The sequence below is a fragment of the Bubalus kerabau genome, chromosome 7, assembly GCF_029407905.1.
Source record: "Bubalus kerabau isolate K-KA32 ecotype Philippines breed swamp buffalo chromosome 7, PCC_UOA_SB_1v2, whole genome shotgun sequence".
Lineage (NCBI taxonomy): Eukaryota > Metazoa > Chordata > Mammalia > Artiodactyla > Bovidae > Bubalus > Bubalus kerabau.
The window spans coordinates 46,573,088-46,589,430 of record NC_073630.1 but is presented as its reverse complement, the minus strand read 5'-3'; the positions used below and the strand labels follow the sequence as shown (position 1 = coordinate 46,589,430).

At 39.9% G+C, this 16,343-nt stretch overlaps 1 long non-coding RNA gene across 2 annotated transcripts; it reads right to left on the bottom strand.

Annotated features, from left to right (window-relative positions):
- Positions 1–7,652: 7,652 nt before the first annotated feature.
- On the bottom strand, positions 7,653–16,089 carry LOC129657709 (uncharacterized). Of its 2 annotated transcripts, none has more exons than XR_008717011.1 (2): positions 14,739–16,089; positions 7,653–8,593 (listed from the first exon to the last, which is right to left on the bottom strand). It is a non-coding gene; the product is annotated as an uncharacterized LOC129657709 (long non-coding RNA). The 2 variants fall into 2 exon arrangements; XR_008717010.1 differs by lacking the exon at positions 14,739–16,089 and adding an exon at positions 8,873–9,610.
- Positions 16,090–16,343: the final 254 nt, after the last annotated feature.

Genomic DNA, 16,343 nt, shown 5'->3' with positions numbered 1-16,343 from the left:
AACCTAAAGTTAAGTAAAATTAAATAAAGTTCACCTTGCCAGGAACCTTAGCAAAATTACTTATGCCCAGAAAATATGTGTATGTATCTGTTTGCCAAGGCAATGTTTAGATTTTTTTTTTAATACAAATACCTTCAGGAAGGATATACATACTCCTCTTCTCCACAGGATCTACCTAAATGTGAAAACTCAGTTTTCTGCCTGGTCTCTGTAGGCATTTGAGTTTGTGCAATCTGCTTTATGAGTCCACATGGTTAGTTACACCTCTGGAGGTATGGGGATGAAGATACACATACATACACACACACAGACACACACACATACACACACACACACACACACACACAGAAGGCAACATGAGCAGAGAAAGCATACACTTCACAACACTTATATGTTTCTACCATTCATCCCAGTGCTCCTTTTAGCAAATTGTCCTCTTAACAGCCATAGGTAAAGTGGTGGAAATTGAAGCTTAGCAGCACAAGAAGAAAAGATGGCCTTCCATCACCCATAGAGCTGAGACTTTTCCCAATCATGCATATTATTGTAATGGTCAGATTGTCTATTGGATAGTTTAAAAAGCTACTCCATGGGATGTACTGAACTAGGTTGGTCGTTGTCCTGTGGGTGGGCATAAGGGCCATCTGCAAGGAATGGGTGGCCTAAGGAAGTGGTGATATACGGGAGTCAGTCTCCCCCACCAGCACCTTCTTTGGTAAAGGAAGCTCTGTTTCCACCTATTTTACATATTGGTGACTCCACTAGGAGAAAATGAAGTGGATGAGAAAACCACTGGTATGAGTTAAAATAATTTTTCTAAGAGTACTCTCTTTAGAGAACCCTACACTTCATTTATTTTGCTTAAGTGAACTTGAAGAGTAGTGATCCTCAACCTTAGATCTGCATTAAAATCATCTGGGGAGATTTTTAAAAACACTGATGTCTAGGTTTAAGCTCCAGAGAGTCTGATTTTTTAAGTTGTCTGGGGTGTGATCTAAGTACTGAGGTTTTTTTAAGTTCCCAGAAGATTCCAATGTGCAGCCAGGATTAAGAACTCCTACAGGAGGGACTTTCCTGGTGATCCAGTGGTTAAGACTCCATGCTTCCACTGCAGGAGGCATGGGTTAGATCCCTGGTCAGGGAACTAAGATCTCACATGCTGAGTGGCCAAAAAGAAAGCTAAAAATAAATAAATAAATTGGGCCAAGATATTTAAAATAGGACAGATTTTGGAGTCAGGGAGATAGAATGGACTCTTGGCTCATCTCTAACATAAGCTTATTACACAAACTCTCAGATCCTCCGTTTTATGCACTAACATATCTAAGTATACCTATGTTATTATTCACTTGTACCCTTTTGTCTTCAAAGTCATTCCAGCTGTCTTAAAGAAATACATGTAGCACAGCAAGGTGCTTTGAGGGAAGGAAAATGAAGCAAGAGTAGAATATTCCCTAACAGTTATTTTAGATAGATCTCCACACTTCCTAGACCTTTTCAGCAGTGAGTATAAGTAAAGAGGGACTCACAATCACTTGCACAATCTACAGCTCTTGTAAGCCACTGATGGCTCAGAGAACCACAAGCAACAGGGTTTTGTTCTGGAGTTTCCAAAGAGATCATTATGTGATGTGATTTAAAAAAAAAAAATCCTTAGAACTACAGGAAGAATAATAACAAGCTCTATAGGGTGGAGTCTCTGTTTCCTACCTACACCTACAAAGGGGGGACCATGGCAGAGATGACCATGACCAGTGTCACCTTGCTCCTTAGCAAAAGAACCATAGTTATTGGAGGCAACAATGACACAGGCAGGGAGGAGAAAAGGGAGGGAAAGTCCAAGGACAAGAACAGGAATAGGATGAAAGCAGAAAAAAAAGAAGAAGAATGAGAAGAAAAGGAGAAGGAGGAGACCTCTGTTTTTCCATTTGCTTGCAGATGGTGGTGGCCAATGGTGGGTAAGGAGAAGTCCTTGAAGATCAAGTTTTCAAGGTCATTCCTCAGGTGGGAAAACTACTCTTGTTCTTTATCCTTTTCATTTAGAACAAGGGCCTGATGCTGGACTACAGCAACCATCTCAGGACCACAAAGAAAAGCACAAAGAACTGCAGAAATCTTAGTCCTGAACTATGAATTCATAAACTATAGCCAGTGACAATTGAACTCCTGATGACATTAAGCCTTTGTTGTTGACATCATTATAATCAGGTAGGTCTCACCAACTTGCAGCCAAACTCAATTCTTAACAAATATAGGGATACTTACACCTTAAAGTCTTGTGAAAGATTGAAGGGAGGAGGAGAAGGGGATGACAGAGGATGAGATGATTGATGGCATCACCAACTCAATGGACATGAGTTTGAGGAAACTCTGGGAGATGGTGAAGGACAGGGAATCCTGGTGTGCTGCAGTCCATGGGGTCATGCTGCCCTCCAGAGTCAGATACAACTTAGCAACTGAACAACAATAAAGTCTTGTGAGACTTGAACATGAGCAGAATTTCTGGAATTTCTTTGTGCAATCATGTTATTCATCTATTCATTCAGAATTTATGAAATGCCTCCTCTGGACCAGGCACCATTCTTAGTGTGGAGGACATGACCCTACCCTTATGCAGATTACTCTCTACAGAAGCATTAATTTTGCTTGCCCAAGCACTCCTGTTTTTATTTCTCTATATCTTTTTGCTGACTTTTTGTCTTATGAAAAATCTGGGTTTCACCACTTTCCATGGACAGTTTTAGCATTAGAGCCATTGATCAAATAGGATTTGCAAGTATGTGTGTGTGTTGTTATGTATCAATAGGCAATGAATATCTTTAAACCACAGTACGTTTTCAAGAATCAAGACTTACTGGGAGAGAGAAGACCTGAATGAACAAAAACAAATCCATAAGAGCCAACAGACAATAACACTAGCTAATATCTACAATTTGTCTACTAATCTAGCTTGTATGTGCCAGACATTTTTAAAGCATATCACATGGAGTATCTCATTTATTCCTAAAACCAATCTCTTGGGATAGTGATTAATATTATCTTCATTTGTACCATAAGTAAAGTGCCCCCAAATCATAGAACTCCTAGGTGGTAGTCCCAGGATTCAAACACACTTAGTCCAATACTAGAGACCATGGATTCCTAAACAGGCTCGAGTAACCAGAGATAACAGCCATGACAGCCATGGAAAGCTTATCCAAACACTGTCCATGAAACTCCTTCTGAATGCCAACATTGGTTGGGATACACACAACTCCATCAGAAAACAAATCAACAAAAACAGAAAGGGAGAAAGGAAACCTGTCCATCAGAGTGGTCATCACTTACACTGTTACAGTATGAGTAATCACTGGCAAAGGCAAATGTTGTATGAGGGGAACAAGGGAGATGCTTTCAGTATTGCTTTTAGTATTTCACATACTTGCAGACAAAAAATTAGACCACATTCCTCAGTAAGCCCCCTGGTCACTGAGAAATCTCACCACCAGAGACTCTCTCCCCCTGCTCTTCCCAAACTCCTTGTAGAACAATTCATTTTGTTCCTTTTCTTTCCTTCCCTGAGTGGTGACTGATTTTTTTTTTAATCCCCTAACATTTCCTTTCCTCTTCCCCCTTAAAAAACAAGTGTCAAAATGATAGTCGGTAAGGGCTTGCCCAAATTTGGTAAGTTGTGAGAGGCAGTTACCAGCATGACAAACCAGAATGGTATTTCAAGGACGGCTCTGTCAGGAGGGAATCATCTGCAGAGTGTGGTCTCTAGTGAGAGAAAGGCCCACAAATGCATCCTGAATAGAACCCCTTAGTCACAGGATGTGATCACGCTTTTAATCCTGAGGGCTCTTCACTTTCACAACCCCCAGTGAGCCAAGTTGAATATGGTTCATCTCTCTTTTAAGAGTAAAGAATATTCTTAGCTTCATACCTTCACTCTTTAGGAAAGAAAACAAAATGAAGCTATTACATCTTTTTCTTTTCTATAAATAAGTCAATCTCTTGGATAAATATGTTGTATCCATTACAAATAATAGCCACCATTTATAAGGCATTTATCCTGCATGTTCCTGCCACTGTGCTCAGTGTTCTGTGAGCAGTGTTTTCTCGTTTGGTCTTTCCACAACCTTAGGAGGTGGGGTCTTTTGTGTACCCCATGTTACAGATAAGAATAATGAGGCTTATGAACTATGGAAAAAGGTTAGTGGTTCCTAAAAATGTTAAACGTAAAGTCGTTGTTTGACCCATCAGTTCCACTCATAGGTGTATATCCAAATGAATTAAAAATGGGTACCTAAACAAATATACCTACACAAATGTTTATAATGGCATTATTCACAGTTGCTAAAAGGTGGAACAACCCAAGTGGTCATCAATGGATGAATGGATAAACAAAGTATGATGTAACCATATAACAGAATGCTATTCAACCAGAAAAAGGAACAAAGGACTGATAACAAATGAATACAATAAGAATGAGTATCAGAAACATTGTGCCAAGTGAAAGAAACCAGTTACAAAATACCGCATGTTGTATTATACCATTTATATGAAATGTCTATTATAAGTAAATCCATAAAGACAGAAAGTACACTTGTGGTTGCCAGGGGCTGGGGGAAGGGGAAACAGGGAGCATCTGCTTCCTGGATACAGGATTTCATTTGTGGATGAAGAAAATGTTTTGAGACTAGCTGGAGTTGATGGTTGTATATGTGTTGCAAATGTACTAAAATGCCACTGAATTATATACTTTTAAGTGTTTAATTTCATGTTATTTGAATTTCACCTCCACTTTATTTTTTTTTAATCAAACTTTTATGGAGTAGCAATTATGTGCATGCTTCATGATCCAGGCATGCTCTGAAATTGCTGGGAATGTAATTTTTCTTTTTTTTTTAATTTATTTATTTTAATTGGAGGCTAATTACTTTATAATATTGTAGCGGTTTTGTCATACATTGACATGAATCAGCCATGGGTGTACATGTGTTCCCCATCCTGAACCACCCCCCACCACCCTCCCCATCCCATCCGTCTAGGTCATCCCAGTGCACCAGCCCTGAGCACCCTGTCTCATGCATTGAACCTGGTCTGGTGATCTGTTTCACATATGATAACATACATGTTTCAATGCTATTCTCTCATATCATCCCACTCTTTCCTTCTCCCACAGAGTCCAAAAGACTGTTCTATACATCTGTGTCTCTTTTGCTGTCTCGTATATAGGGATATCGTTACCATCTTTCTAAATTCCATATATATGTGTTAGTATACTGTATTGGTGTTTTTCTTTCTGGCTTACTTCACTCTGTTTCATCCACCTCATTAGAACTGATTCAAATGTATTCTTCTTAATGGCTGAGTAATACTCCATTGTGTATATGTACCACAGCTTTCTTATCCATTCGTCTGCTGATAGACATCTAGGTTGCTTCCATGTCCTGGCTATTATAAACAGTGCTGCAATGAACATTGGGGTACATGTGTCTCTTTCAATTCTGGTTTCCTTGGGGAGTATGCCCAGCAGTGGGATTGCTGGGTCATAAGGCAGTGCAGCCCAGTGCAGCACTCTCACACGTGAGCTTTGCTTACAACTGAGCTGCGAGCTGAGGTTCCTTCCACTCACTTCCACTTCCTCTCATCTTTAACATATCTGATGTGCACTTCGCTCCTCTACCTCCTCCTGCTCCTCATCACTTACCCACCAGAGACGTTTTCCCACAGCAAATCTTTGGCACATCTCAGCGTCTGCTTCTTAGAGAACCCAAACTGACAAAGCAAGTAAACTGTCCATAGTTACACAGATAGCTAGTGGCAAAGCCAAGATGCTATATCTAAATATAGTACTAATCTTCATCAACTGAACAAAAATTTTAAAAAGTAAGATGTATTTGATGATGAGAGCTAACTCAGTAGGGTTTTCATGTATTCCTGGTGGAATGGTTCTGATTCTCTCATTAAATAGCTGTGATTTGCAGCAAACTGCTTGCCTTTCTATATCTCTGGTTTTTTTTTGTTTTTTTTTTTTTAATGTAAAAATGAAAAGGTCGCCCACTTAACAACTTATAAACCACTTCTCCCTTAGGTGTCCGTGGCTGAGCTCATTAATCCATCCTCAGCCTTTTCTCACACTGAGGCTTCAGGCAGCTATTCTAATTGATTAGAGCTGGGTATAGATGGGGCTTCTCAGGTGGTGCTAGTGGTAAAGAATCCACCTGCCACTGAAGGAGACAAAGAGATACGAATTCAGTCCCTGGGTCGGGAAGATCTCCTGGAGGAGGGCATGGCAACCCACTCCAGTATTCTTGCCTGGAGAATCCCATGAACAGAGAAGCCTGGTGGGCTACAGTCCATGGGGTCACAAAGAGTAGGCCACGACTGAGCACATCAGCATATATATATATATAAATGATGAAACACTTGCCTCAGTGTGTAGGGTCTGCAGCAGCCAGCCCAGCCCATGAGTAAATCATCACTTTTTTTTACCTTGGCACTACCCAGAGCAGTGAGCTCCTCAAGCAAGACCTCCATTCCTTCCTGCCCAGCATTCTCACCACCATAATCAGTTGAAACCAGGATATCCAGATGAACTGATCTAACCCTATTTCCATAAGTATGTCAGTTCACACCAGAGGCTTCATTCTCCAGGTCATCCTGTACCATCTGATAATTATGCACATCTTCTAATCTGACCCCGTCTCCCACTCCTCCCCATGAGCTTTCTAGAATTCATGGTCCATTTTTCTTCCACTTCTCTTATTTATTTTAACTGAAATACTGCTGAAAACCCTGGCTCCCCCACAGCATTCTCGAGTACTTTTTCCTCTCTCTCCCTTACCTCTCATACCATTGAACCTCAGGGAAGTGTGCTGTCTTTGTGCCTCTTAGCCATTTCTAGATCATTGTCTCTTCCTCTCACTGTAATTCCCAGCTTTGAACTTAACTCAGTCAGACAATACCACCATTGCCACCCTCCTTCTTCATCACTAGTCCTTAGTCACTCATCTTTTAACAATTTTAGCACCGGGCTGATTCTTAGTTTGCAGTACTCCTCCTGTTATAATTCTTGATAACTCCCATATCCACTTAGTCTTTGTTACTCTAGCCTCTTGGTTAAGGTGTTTCTTGACCTCCCTTCTTCATGCTCAGCGTCAGCCACTCAGTCCTTGGGCTATTTCCTGAACTTTGTCATCACCATCATCTCCAGTCCAGCCCCGGCTGATCCAGGGTATTCGAAGCGGGGACGGCGTCGGCGACTTATTTATTTATAAATATTTATCAAAGATTTAAAGAATAATAGAATGAGGATAGCTCAGTGAAGAAATTCAGTGGAGAAAAGCGGCTGAAATAAGGATAGCTCAGTAGGAAAATTCAGTGGAGAAAAGCGGCTGAAATAAGGATAGCTCAGTAGGAAAATTCAGTGGAGAAAAGAAGCTGAGTGGCTTGGTTTACGCGGAAAATCAATATAACCCGTGACACCAGGTTAGCTCTGACCACGGAGGCCGCAGGCGCCCTCTCGAATAGCGGAAGGTGCCCCACCTTAGACACCTTCTCGAGTGGGTCTTAGAAGCCCAGGCAAATAAATGGTCGCAGAGGACATCCACGCTCCAGATGGACACTCAGCTGGAATTTGGGAGAGAGAGTGACATGGGGAGACCAAGTTTCAGTGAACAAGGCCCGCACTTTATTTTCCAAAGTAGTTTTTATACCTTAAGGTATGCATAGAGGATAATGGGGGAAGGGGTAGAGTCATGCAGCAAGCCAGGCTTTCTTCCTGCAAACTTATCATATGCAAAAGTTCAGGTGATAGACATCATCTTCTGGCCCGGAGGCCTGTTAACATTTTAAGAAACTTATCTTTCTCTAAAGGTGATTATTCCAAAGTCAGGCGCCAGCCTTCCAAAAAGCATTGAACAAAGCTGCATTTTACATTTCTATACACCCATTATATCAATCAATACACTGCCAAGGACACAGTAGGTAAGGAGTATGGAGACTTAGCAGCAAACATTGGCCCAACAAGTGAAAAACCCTTCACCAATACAATTTCTAATCAATCTTTTAACTACTCAAAGGAATCTGTGTTTAGGCAGTTTAGAACATCTCCTGCCTCTCACAGTTGGGAGGCTCTGAACAATCACATGTGGCCGGAAAAACCCATTCAGGCAGGCTAGAGGATTTCCAAAGGAGTTTGTAGGTTAAACACTGTCACACCCAGGAATTATTAACTGGAGCTGTGAGCTAACTCTTTTTTCAGAGAGAGGTAGTGGGGGACAGCCCCCCGTAAAGTCAGAGGTGTAGGTGAAAGCACAAAGCAGAAAGTAGGCAGACTCTGGTTTTGGGGGTAGATGCTCGAGAATTTCCAGGGGGACTCCTGAGGCTCGATCCCGCCTTTGCGTATGCCGAGCCTCCTTCCTCATGACCTTTGTCATGGGCGGAGTGCCTCACGCTGGCTCCCGGAAGTGATAGAATTCCAGTTGAGCTATTCCAGATCCTCACTCAATATGCAATGTGCCGGCTCCCAGCATCTCCCCCTTTTTTATTTCTTAAAACAGCCAGATGCAGCTCAGTCGCGAGCTTCTGAATGTTCTGCCGAAGAATCCTGACAATACAAGGAAGAATGAATATGAGAAGCAAAATTAAAGCACCAGCAGCGATGTATCCAAGGATATTAGACAGAATGTTTTTTCCTGAAATAAAAGTTAGAGAAGGTGTGAAAAAAGTCATTAGCTGCTCCAGCGATGGTAAAATCCAGTCGAGAGTGTTTCAGGGTCTAGATTTGATTATGAAGTTTCCCTAAGTCCAGGCCAATGTCAGAGCTGTTCCAAACACCTGAGATATGATTTTTGATTTTTTCCCATTCATAATCTGTCTCATGTACCTTTAAAGATGTCACGCATATCCACCGGTAATCAGCATGGCAAGACAGAGCCATTTTCACTTTTAAAGTCTGTAACTCAGTCCCAATATGCATTATTGCCTCTTCTAAGGCGTCTACTCTCATCTCTAATTTCCTATCTATAGCTTCCTGTGTTGCTAGAGTTAGTGAAACATTTTTAGACATGGTATCAACATATTGGGCAGTATGCACTTGTTGAGTCAATGATATTGCTGCCACAGTAACAGAAGTAATTGCAGTTATTAAAGCTGATATTCCTAAAATAAGTAAGCCCACAAACCGTCACAATCGCATTAAATCCTGAAGTTGTTGTAATACAGCAAGACTATAGTTATATCAATAAGTGGTTACATTATAAGATAAGGTGGACATTGTAACACTACAAAGGAGCAAACATTATATTGAGGGTTTAAACAAGATGAGAGCATACATTGTTCACAGGTCACTACATTGGGTCCACCAGTTTAAAGTCACATGTACATTAAGTTTTCCAGAATCATTGGTAAAGAGAAAAACATAAGAAGAGGGTAGACAAGCCAAAACAGAATAAGTAGAATTATTTTCTGGTTGGAGTTCGCGCTGCAGCAGCCCCGTCGGTCCCGCGGGGATCTTGATGTTTATCTTGCCTCCCCTTCTGGCGGGCTCCTCTTTTGTGATCGAAGCAATGCGTGAACTGGATGTCTGGGGGTCTGCAACATGGCGAATCAGCCTGTCTAAATTGAAGAATCTGCATTCTGTGGAAAAATATAAGCACGTCCTCGACTGCTAGTTAATAATGGGTCAGGACCCTTCCATTGTCTTGAGAGAAGGTCCTTCCATTTGACTAATGGTTTTGCATTTAATTGCTCTGGGCACCAATGGGAAGCATTGCAGTAATTCTGGCTGAATCAGTATTTAAAATATTTATTATGAAAAGAGCATGTTGCAAGATTTGATGGGGAGAACTATACTTAAACTCCCCTTCTTTTAGTTTTTGAATTTGGATTTTTAATGTTTGATGTGCTCTTTCAACAATGGTTTGTCTCTGTGGATAATAAGGGATGCCTGTATTATGTTTAATTTGAAACTTTATGCAAAATTTCTGAAAAGACTTAGAACTGTAAGCAGGAGCATTGTCAGTTTTCAAAACTTTTGGCAGGCCCAAATATGAAAAACAAGTAAAGAGATGTTGTATTACATCTTTACCTGTCTCTCCGGTACGAGCAGTTGTAATAATAACGTGAGAAAAGGTATTTATAGTTACATGAACAAAAGACAGTTTTCTGAATGAAGAGACATGAGTTACATCCGTCTGCCAGAGTACGTTAGGTTTGAGACCATGAGGATTAACTCCCATAGGTAGACTATTATAAACAGTGGGGCAGTGTAAGCAAGAACGCACAATCTCTTGAGCAGTCTCTCTGGGAATTGCTTTGGAATTGTTATCTCTCTTTGGAATTGTTATCTTAAAGCAGTAGCGTATTGATGATGAAGTGAGTGAGAGGCTCTGGCCTCCTCAATCACAGTAGTCACTGTATTTCTGGTTAACAAGTCAGCCAAATCATTAAAGGCATTTAAAGGGCCGGGCAATCTGGAATGAGCCCGAATATGTCCAATGAAAAATATTTTATTTCTTTTCCAAATTTGTTGCTGTAACTTAGTTAACAAATGAAATATGGTAGTTTTATTTTCAGGCAGGACCGCAGTCTCAATGTGTGTAAACAGCCTGACCACATACTGAGAATCAGAGTAAAGATTAAATTCCTCATCTGCAAACATAGCAAAAGCCTCTATGACTGTTGTTATTTCAGCTCTTTTAGCTGAAGTTTTTTGTGTTTTTAAAACTTTTTGGTGATTTTTAGTAACTATGAAGGCTTTACCATTTGCTGACCCATCAGTAAAAACTATTTGAACATTTGGAACAGGAGATTGTTTATATCTGACAGGAAAATTAACTGGATGTCTGGATATAAAATTCAGCAAAACATGTGAAGGAAAATGATGTAAAAATTTTGACCAAAATAGTTTCCTATAGCAATCTGCCAATTTTCAAACATTAGAAGCACATCAAGTTGTTCTTTATTATATGGAATTACAATTTTTGATGTCTCTTTACCAAATAATTCAATGTTCTGCTTTTTTTTTTTAATATCAAAGTAGCTGTCAATCCTGGATAAGAAGCCGCTACTTTTTTAGTTTGAGCCGGAAGATGGACCCACTCTAGGGGGCCGTTTTGCCATAAAACCAATTTTTTGTCTGGCTTCCCCAATTACACCTATGGGGGTTTTATGGCAAAGGAATTGTCAAGCAGTTGTCAATTTAATTTTTTAATTTTTAAAATTTACATTTTAACAACATGAATTTAAAGATATGTTAATTTAGGTCTAATGTTTAGTTTAGGTCTTTGTATAAATTTAAAAAATAAACGTATAACCTCCTTATCTCATTTTAGTATACAGATATACCTAAATGCAAAATGTATTTATAGTTTATACTTGTTACCATATAATATATATAAATCGATATACTTGAATTAATCTTTATAATATATTAATATATATATTACAGCAATACAATACGTACACAGCTAATACCAACCAACACAAACCAATGCACTGCAATAATACATGTCACACATATATAATACAGTATATAGAACATATATCACAGTACATCAATCCATACCAATTAATATCAGCCACTCACACATTATATTACTGTAATATATATTCAATTATACAGTATATATATAATATGCATATATAGTATACATATTAATTTATATACAAATTAATCAAGTATAGATCTATAAATAGAATTAGGTATACCTTTATTATATTTTATTTATACCCATACCTAATTAGGCAAACTGTAATTATGTAAATATATTTATATTATGTATTTATAACATATAAAGTATTGTTAATTGTATCTCTTGTTGATAACTAAGAAATTGAGAAAATTCCTCTGAGTATCTCTTATTTGAGACAGCACGTCCCTCCCCCATAGGGTAAAGGGGAGCGTAGGAACTACATAGGGTTGGAAAGTTCCACAGGTATCTTTAAACTTCCAATCTAACATTTTTGAACTTTTAACTACTGTGGGGGCTTGAGGGCAAATGAAACAAAATTTGACTCCTGAAATCTATCAGGGCAACTTGCCAATCATCACTATTTTGTAAAAGACTTGTAGTTGATCCTTATTAAGTGAAATTATTATATTTGTTACTTTTTTTTTAAAAAGTTTTACACTTCTTTTTTCCTCCTTTTATAATTAATTGCGTCACCAAGCTGGGAAAAGATAAAACTATTTTTCTTGGGGTCACTGGTAGATGGAACCAATGGGCCTTTTTGTCACAAGCGCCTTGTAGGTGTATGTTTTGTGGCAAGAATAGTTTAATCTCATCTTTTGGTAATATTAATCCTAATTAACTGATCATTTAAAGTCTCATCTACTTTAACAAGAGCGGTCTGTCTCATTTAGTCAACTTTTTCTTAGAACTGGAATTAGGATTGCTTTTTAAGTAATCAAACAAAGGCTTTAAATCTGCAGTAGTCAGTTTTAAATGTGGGCGTATCCAGTTAATGTCTCCTAATAATTTTTGGAAATCATTTAAAGTTAGTAAACAATCTTCAAATGGGCATTATCAATTTTCAAAACTTTTGGCACCTAAATATGAGAAGCAAGTAAAGAGGTGTTACACAACATCTTTATAAGCTTCTCCAATTATCATTTTGTAAACTAAATCTGGTCTATAGCTTTTTATATGACAAGTAACCATCTAATCTTTGTTTGAATACTTCCAGCAACGGGGAACTCACTACTCTTCAAGGCTTTAAACGCTCTCTCACCTTTTTCTCTATAGCATTCCCACTCTGCTTTTTCTAATCCCACCAACTCATTTTCAGTAGTATGTGTTGGCCAGGAGCTGGGTCAGTCTTTCCCAGAAATGTTAAGAGACGTCTGTTCCTGTGTCTAATAGCCCTGACATTTTATTTTTTTGAATTAAAAGATCTTTTAAAGGCCTTGGAGCTGTAATTTCCTGGCACCCAAAAGGCTAGATCACTAGATCTAAATGTTTTGTGGCTCTTAGCTTGAGAAGTCAAATTTTTTCTTGTCTGATAAGGTAAAAGCAAAAACTGTGTTATTTTTTGACTTTTATTAATTTGTAGTTTTAGTAGGCTGTGAGATCAAAACTTTAATTTTTCCAATATAATCAGAATCTACTACACCATGTACCACCGAATTTTTTTTTTTTTTTTTTTTTTTTTTTTTTTTAAGAAAGCGAGCTTCGCCCTAGCACAAGTCTTACAATGTCCTCAGGCAGGGGGCCAGCCACTCCCATTGGAATTGGAGTAACCAGCTAGTCAAGGGTTAATATTATTGCTAAATCCCCTTACGGTTTTTTTCTTAGCCTGGGTGAGACCCCCCTGAGGGGGTTTTTTCCAAGGAGCACGCTCTGCATATTGTGCATGTAGTCTTGTTTTAAAAGCTCCACTGTTTAAAAAACTTTTTATCTTCTTCAGGCTTAGGCAACACTTTGAGAGGCTTTGGGGGCAAAGTGGGGAACTCTTGGGCCCTGAAAAGCGCAAACGGAGGCGGCGGCGATGGCCTTAAATCATAAAGTGGTGGATAAGTTTTTTGTTTTTTAAAGGTTTGTGCAGAACGGGAGGGAGCTCGCCAGGGCACCTGGTCACAGCGTCTCTTTCTGTCTTTCTCTCTCTCTTCTTGCCTTTTTCACTTTTTTCTCACCCTTCTTTTTTCGCTACCCTTCTTTTCCTCGTTTCTTTCTCTTTACCCTCTTCTCTTCTTTAATTTTTTTTTTTTTTCTATCTTTTTCTCTGTATCTCCTTTTTTAACTTCTTTTTTCTATCTTGATGTGTTCTCTGATTCCTTCCTTCTCCGTTCTTCTCCTTTTCACTCTTTAGCTCTTTCTCTAGATCTTTTTCTATTTTCTTTCCTTTTTTTTTTTTTTTTTTCACTTTTTTTTTTTTTTTCTTTTTCTTTTTCTCTTTTTATTTTACTCTTTTTTTTTTTTTTTTGCTTGGGTGAGGCCCCCCGAGGGGTTTTTCTGCAATGAGCAGGCTCTGTATATTGTGTATTCTTTAAAAGTTCCTTTGTTTAAAAGAATTTTTTTTTTTTTTTTTTTTTTTTTTTTTTTAAATCTTTTTCAGCCTTAGGCAATGGTCTGGGAGGCTTGGATGTAAACTGGGGAATTCCTAGGCCCTGGGAGGTGCAAGCGGAGGTGGGGTAGTCTCCTTAAATCAGAAATTGTTGGATAAATTTTTAAAGGTTTGTGTAGAGGGGGAGGGGGCTCGCCAGGGCGCCCGGCCGCAGCGTCCTGTAAGTCTTCTCCTTCCTCGGGAGGTAGAGCACAGTCTCCCTCCTTTCTTTTGTCAAGGGCAGAAAATATGATCTGCGCAGAAGGTGGAGACCCACTACCATCCACCGCTATAGCCTCTCCCATAGGCTATCCCACAGCCTCATGATGAGGGTCCAGAACATTTTTAATCATATTTATAGGATAAGTTTTTAGTTGTTTTTTACCTTCACCCAAGTATCTAAATTAACAGTAGCCTCTTTATCAGTTTGAAGATTATTTGTATAAAGAGTTGCCATTCTTAGTTTCAGTGTTACCCATGTCAGAAAATTAAGTATAATAGAAGATAAAGCTTTTAGCTTTTAAAAGATCAGGCTTTTCTTTGGCCTTTTAACTTCAGAAACTGTTTTTTCTCTCTAACTCTTCAACACTTTCAACACTTCCCACTCCTACTCGCCCTGTCTATCCTACAGGGGGGTCCGCGGCACCCTGAGTGGGGTCCTATCCGTCCCTAAAATTCAACACTGGGGGAAAGGGTTGGGGACCTACCTTCGAATGTCCCCTGTTCGGGCGCCACCTGCCGGGGTCCAGCCCCGGCTGATCCAGGGTATTCGAAGCGGGGACGGCGTCGGCGACTTATTTATTTATAAATATTTATCAAAGATTTAAAGAATAATAGAATGAGGATAGCTCAGTGAAGAAATTCAGTGGAGAAAAGCGGCTGAAATAAGGATAGCTCAGTAGGAAAATTCAGTGGAGAAAAGCGGCTGAAATAAGGATAGCTCAGTAGGAAAATTCAGTGGAGAAAAGAAGCTGAGTGGCTTGGTTTACGCGGAAAATCAATATAACCCGTGACACCAGGTTAGCTCTGACCACGGAGGCCGCAGGCGCCCTCTCGAATAGCGGAAGGTGCCCCACCTTAGACACCTTCTCGAGTGGGTCTTAGAAGCCCAGGCAAATAAATGGTCGCAGAGGACATCCACGCTCCAGATGGACACTCAGCTGGAATTTGGGAGAGAGAGTGACATGGGGAGACCAAGTTTCAGTGAACAAGGCCCGCACTTTATTTTCCAAAGTAGTTTTTATACCTTAAGGTATGCATAGAGGATAATGGGGGAAGGGGTAGAGTCATGCAGCAAGCCAGGCTTTCTTCCTGCAAACTTATCATATGCAAAAGTTCAGGTGATAGACATCATCTTCTGGCCCGGAGGCCTGTTAACATTTTAAGAAACTTATCTTTCTCTAAAGGTGATTATTCCAAAGTCAGGCGCCAGCCTTCCAAAAAGCATTGAACAAAGCTGCATTTTACATTTCTATACACCCATTATATCAATCAATACACTGCCAAGGACACAGTAGGTAAGGAGTATGGAGACTTAGCAGCAAACATTGGCCCAACAAGTGAAAAACCCTTCACCAATACAATTTCTAATCAATCTTTTAACTACTCAAAGGAATCTGTGTTTAGGCAGTTTAGAACATCTCCTGCCTCTCACAGTTGGGAGGCTCTGAACAATCACATGTGGCCGGAAAAACCCATTCAGGCAGGCTAGAGGATTTCCAAAGGAGTTTGTAGGTTAAACACTGTCACACCCAGGAATTATTAACTGGAGCTGTGAGCTAACTCTTTTTTCAGAGAGAGGTAGTGGGGGACAGCCCCCCGTAAAGTCAGAGGTGTAGGTGAAAGCACAAAGCAGAAAGTAGGCAGACTCTGGTTTTGGGGGTAGATGCTCGAGAATTTCCAGGGGGACTCCTGAGGCTCGATCCCGCCTTTGCGTATGCCGAGCCTCCTTCCTCATGACCTTTGTCATGGGCGGAGTGCCTCACGCTGGCTCCCGGAAGTGATAGAATTCCAGTTGAGCTATTCCAGATCCTCACTCAATATGCAATGTGCCGGCTCCCAGCAGTTTTCATAACACACATCCTCTCTGTGCAGCTTACTCACTCTTTTTGCACAACTTAAATAATGAAGAAAGCCCACAGGAACCAGTAGACCATCCATCCCAGCACCACTCTACATTTGTCTTCATTTCCCCACTGTCCCCAACGTAGATTCCACGATCCTTGGCAAACAGGCTCAAGTCCCTTCCCCTCTTTTGCTCCATCATGATTCCCTGGTCAAGCCCCAATCTCGAATAAATGTGATTCCCCACT